The following is a 6,117-nucleotide window of genomic DNA, read 5'->3' on the forward strand; positions in this document are numbered from 1 at the left end:
ATTTGTTTTAGTTAGAAGACCGACATTTAAACAATATACCTTGCGCACTAAATTGAATACGTGTATATTGTACACACACATTTATCTGTACTATGTCCAAGTTATAGATATATACATACATACATGAAAAAAAAATACAGATACGCGCGCGCGGCGACGGCTACAACGACAACCATGGCTTTAGTAAAGATTAGGAGATGGGCTAACAAAAGGTATGTTATGAGTATGTGTGTGTGTGTACGAGTGCGCACAAGTATATATGTGTATGTGTGTGTGGTGGGACGAGAACCTGTACCTGTTCGTTAAATATGAACCGGTTGTATATGTACAGATCTCTGGACCTTACACCTACAGGTTGCCCATTAGTCAACAGTTTGGTGCCAGCCGTCGTCTTCTGTTATGCTTACCATTTTGCTCGTAAAATTATATTGAAGTGCAACAAAACTTTATTTTGTCATTTTCTCGTACAAGATATTATACATTTTTAGTACATGTTACATTTTGATTATAAATAAATGTTTGCAGCAATTTGTTAAGCCTTAGCGGTGCGACGCGAGAGCAAGAAATTCCCATTTATCATTAATTTGGGTAATATATTTAATGAATAATTTTTTTGAAAAAGATCACTCATGCAGTAAATTAAACACGTTGTTTATTTGTAAGTTATCTCTATTTTTAAACAATATTACAAACAAATATTTTCATAAAAAAAACTATGCTTTATTTAATGTTTTAGAAAAACTTTATAGGTTAGTTATGTTTCTTCAACATTTTTTTTTTTATAATTCATAATTCTTGATAATTAATATTAGTTACAGCCAGTTTTGGTAACATTTTTTAAAAACATAATATATACTTTAATTTTTAGTAAGGTCAATTTATATTTTTAAATAATTTTAATACAGCTATAATATACTATGCAGCATTAAAATAAACTAAAGCCATTATATAATGTTAATCGTTTTTATGTAATTAAAGACGCAATAATGTCAATAGTTCACTTTCTAAAATAAGTACGTCGTCGAGCTGCTAAGCACATTACTAACGACCATTATTAACACGACTACGTTATTATAATATTATTTTAATTTATACATAATGTTCATTTGTAATAATTATTAAATTGCCTACAAGTTCGTGTTGTATGTATTTTAAAGTTTTATTTACTTTGGATTTTTATTTATTGTACTTTTATTCCAATGTTTTTTTATTTTTTTAAGTATAATACTTAATTGACAACTCGCACAACTTTCAAATGTCCCTGAATAATTGCCAAACAAATTTTAAAATGCAAAACTCTTTTCAGTTAAAATCTATTAATAACAATCGTGGCATGTACCTTGAGACTTACTGAAAATATATTTTAACTGCAAAATCTTAAATAATAAAATCAAATAGTTTCTTCGACATTGTATTTTAACGAGAACGTTTAGTATTCATTACGTTTCTACTATTAGGTAATTTATTTTGTTTGTTTTCCGCGTTAATTAAATCAATCATTTGAATAGAAATTAGTGAGAAACCGGTCACAAGACATTAATGATGATAATAATAGTAGTGAATAGTAAAATTTTTGATGTGATTAACTGTTATGAACATTTAATAAATTATTCACCAAAATCATTAAATTTTGTTAATCAAGTTCTGTTGTTTTTTAATTTTTAATCAAATCCATTTTTATCATACACCTTTGGCATACTTTTGAGTATTTTAATTGTATTTACAATATACTGAAATGAAAGGAAAAAACATTGGATCCTTCAACACACAGAACACATTTTCTACAAACATTATATGTATTTTGTATTATAATATAATACATATATATTTGTGCTTCATTGAAATGAATTCATTACATTTCACTACTGTATAAAAATTTCATAAAAAGTTTTCTTCAAGAACTTTGAAGTCTTAACACAAATCCAGAATCTCTAGCACAATTGAATAAACCGTTTTAATTAATTTTTTTTCAAGTCCAATAAGTTTCATCAATTTATATAATACATGATCAAAAACTAAAATTAATGGTTAATTGTGAATTTTTTATTGCTTTAATCAATATAGTTACATTCATAAAAATGCCTGTTACTGATCTTAGTATTCACTACGTTCTAAATCGTTGTTTCAATAATTTCGATTTGAAGTAACAGGTAAGCCGAGAAGTATTAACAAATTTGGCATTAACGAATGTATAAAAATGGTAATAATTTTTGAAATGTTAGACTGGATGCTTATGCTAAATCACCTTGGTAATTTTTAAATTATTTTAGTTTATTTTGTTGACGCATAAATAAAATAATAATGTAAATCACTTCGGTAGTAAGTTGTGAACAGATACCTAAAAAACCTGTAGTTAATATAGTAAGCACAAATAATTATATATTTTTATTCTTCAGTTATATTATGTTCCTAATAAAAAATACTTCTATTGAAAAAAGAGACATATATTTCGTATAACATGGATGCAGTCTTTCTGGAGTTGTTTTGAACATTTGTTTCTATCGTTTTTGTAGTTTCATAATTACTTTGTATCGTTTATCAAATTATTTTGGTTAATAATGAAATAAAAGTTATTTTGTTTTATAAAAGCACCTTTAGATTTTTAAATGTATTTATCTTTATGGTAAAAAAATTTTCGTTGTTAGTCTTAATATATTATAATAATTCATACTTACGATTTTAGCAGGTAGAGAATAATATTTTTAATAATTTAAAAGTTCTGTAGTGTTTTAAAGAAATTCATTTATGTGTGAACTTATTATTATAATTTATGTTAGTATGTAATAAAAGTTTAACGGATTCAATCAATAGCCATCTACGGGTAGCGGGTTTTTCTCTTTGGTTATCTAGCTGTATGAGTGTAACGTTTCATTGATTCTCATAGGTCTAGGTGACCGAAGTTAAAAATCGCACCCATGTCTACTAGACTACAAAACAACGGGGATGGATGAGGCGCTGATCGGACACTACTGTAGCAAAGAGCAGCTAGTTGTATTTAATGGCCTGATGGAGAGATTAATGGGATTAATGTTTCTCTGACAATACCTACTATAAAACTCCTGCAAGGTTGCCAGACATAAATGCACGCGGATACGTTTTAGTAATAATATATTATGATAATGTACCTACCTTTAGGGCGACGATACTCCCACTTAAGTATCACTATCGTCGCCTTGGGTACACAATACACCACTTTATTAAAATAATTTTTTTTTTGTACAGAACCGGATTCTATGTCATCTTGTTCTGGACAGTTATGGCTGCTGCCGCCACCACAAATATCGCTCTCCTTGGACCAGAATACGAATAACTAGTACGCATGATAAAAACTTCACCTCCAGACAGTAACACTGGTGACAATGGACATATTCGAAATTATACCCCATCATTTGCACGTGCATAATTTTATTTGTATTGTAAAATTTTGCTTATTTATAAATTACAATTAAAAAATTGTCCGTAGTCAAATTTAGCAACGTGTTTGTATTATATTCAGTTTATTCTTTTTAAAGTATCAGAATATATTCTATAAAAATGGTGATTTGAACGCCCACATAAATTTTTTATTCAACATGTTATATTAATCATGCAAAATGATTAATCCACCTGCTGGGTAAAAAAAATTGTGTTTTTCATAAATATTCTTTATTTAATTATTTTTTTACTGTAATTATATTCTTCATAATTATTCAAACTATTCAGAAATGTTTTATTTATTCATTCAAATTGTACTAAATAAAATTAAGTTAATAAATTATATTATTTTAGTTCAATGTATACAGAGTGATTGTTTGTTTAATTATGACTCACGCAATGTCTTTAAAAGAATACAGCATATATATTATTCTCGAAAGTCAATAATATCCTACATTCCACGATGTTCGAAAAAACTTGGTCTACCCCCTATTTTCCAAATAGCAAAGAAAAATGTCTAGAATATTCCTAGAACATTTATTTATTATATTAAAACATTTCTCAGATATAATCAGAATATTTTGAAATATCCTCACAATATACATTAGCAGCGAATATTCCTGTCTCACAATACACTTAAAGTATATTTCTAAAATATGAAGAAAATATTTTGTAGATTGTTTTTTTAAATTTAATAAATAGTATATTTCTTGTTACTTATATATAATTATGTTAAATATAACACAATATTATAGATAAATAATAATTATGATTATTCTTTATATACATCCACACGTGAAACAGATTAATATGTAATAATATATTATTAAATAAGCTTAATAACTTGACTATGATCAACATCTATCATAAGTTATAATTATAATTATATTAAATACTTTATTTTTGCTAAATCTATTATTTTTAAACAGCGATGCAGAGTAAAAACATTTTGATAAGATAAAAAAAGAGGTAATAACCCCACTCTAAAATTATTTTCTAGTAGTGCCATTAATGCCAAATCCAAATTTGACGATCTCATTAATTTTCTTGATGAAATTCTAATGTTGGGGGTAAAAACTAATTAATTATTTCGTGGTGAACTTTAAAATTTATTATCGGATTCAATACATTAAAAGGATTTTTTTTTTATTTAGGTAATGATTTAAAGAATTTCATACAATTGTAATAGAATCTCTACATTATTACGTTAATAAAAATTAATTTTGTACAGAATATATTTCTTTTACATTAATAATGTATATGTAAGTAATATTTGAAAATAATAATTTTTTTAACTATGCTTCAAATAACAAACAAACTAAAAATAAAAATGTTTACTTATATCCGTTATTTAATTATTATAGAAGCTAAGATGCTCAAATAAAATTTTATACCATTATGTGTGATGTACAAGTAATAAGAATTTAGTATTAAAGCTCAACATTTTTTTTGACTTGAGTTTTTGGTGCTATAATTACATATTATAGTATTCTAACTATAATGAAAAAAAATTGTTAAGGTTTTAAGTTTTATAGAACAATAAAAAAATACAAATGCGCAGATAAAACTCAAAAACTTTTAATTCGATAGGTGTGTAACTAGATAGATATTGATAGGTCAATTAAAACTGATAATAATTAGAGAAAACGGTAGATTACTTTTTTACGTATTATATTATAATACATAAATATTATATAACTAGATACTAATGGCATACAAGGGTGTTACTACAAGGAAGGAAGGAGTAGCTTGCCTATCTTATTAGTTACCTCAATTGGCCAACTATTTTAAGGACATCGTAGAAAATAGACATAAAAAAATATTTCAAAAATTATTTTTGTGCATTGTGGAAATATTTCAAATAAAATATATTTCTAATTATATTTATAAGATTTTGTCTCAATATTAATATAAAATAAAAACCCAACCCAGCACAGTGGGAACGTACCATAGTTGGATCCAGTATAGATTTAATCTGACAGTAATTATAAAAAACGCTTCCATGTAAATCTGAAGATAGTGTTTAATTTAAAAAAATTGGTGGATTATTCCAAAAGCAACATGATCTCCTATTTCCTTATTTATATCCTGATTACAAGTTTTATGATTTATAAGTGTAATATATTTATAACACATAAATATACAAAAGGAAATGGTGTTATTTAAAAAAAATATTCATAATTAAAATACAATTACAAAATATTGAACATGAAACATCGTTTGTATATAAATTGTACGCATCCCAGTTCTCATATTTTATTAAAGGAGCATGTAGTTTAACTGCTTTATTTGTAAAAAAACCCATCACAGGGGGGTCGCGGCACAGTGGTGACGTGGCATAGTTGGATCAAGTATAATGATATCTGACAGTGATTAAAATCACTATCAAAAATAAACGCTTCGATGCAAATCTTTAGATAGTGTTTAATTTTAAAAAAATTGGTGTTTTATTCCAAAAGCTACTTGATCTGCTGGTTCCTTATTAATATCTCGATTAAGATAAAGTATGTCGAATGAAAAAAGGTTTATTAAAAAATATTATTTCTCATAAAAAAATTGTGTGGATCCATAAACTTTTCAATAAGTTATAGCATTATAAAGTTAAATAAAAAAAAAAAAACCCAGCACAGGGGGGTCGCGGCACAGTGGTGACGTGGCATAGTTGGATCAAGTATAATGATATCTGACAGTGATTAAAATCAC

At 26.3% G+C, this 6,117-nt stretch overlaps 1 long non-coding RNA gene across 2 annotated transcripts; it reads left to right on the forward strand.

Moving 5' to 3' along the window:
* Window positions 1–343: 343 nt before the first annotated feature.
* Window positions 344–4,066, forward strand: LOC126910507 (uncharacterized). 2 transcript variants are annotated; one of them, XR_007705258.1, is made up of 3 exons: window positions 344–658; window positions 2,885–3,100; window positions 3,223–4,066. It is a non-coding gene; the product is annotated as an uncharacterized LOC126910507 (long non-coding RNA). The 2 variants fall into 2 exon arrangements; XR_007705257.1 differs by having other exon boundaries at window positions 345–588; window positions 3,223–4,065.
* The last annotated feature ends 2,051 nt before the right edge of the window (window positions 4,067–6,117 follow it).

This window comes from Daktulosphaira vitifoliae, unplaced genomic scaffold (assembly GCF_025091365.1).
Source record: "Daktulosphaira vitifoliae isolate Bord-2020 unplaced genomic scaffold, ASM2509136v1 Scaffold_1, whole genome shotgun sequence".
Lineage (NCBI taxonomy): Eukaryota > Metazoa > Arthropoda > Insecta > Hemiptera > Phylloxeridae > Daktulosphaira > Daktulosphaira vitifoliae.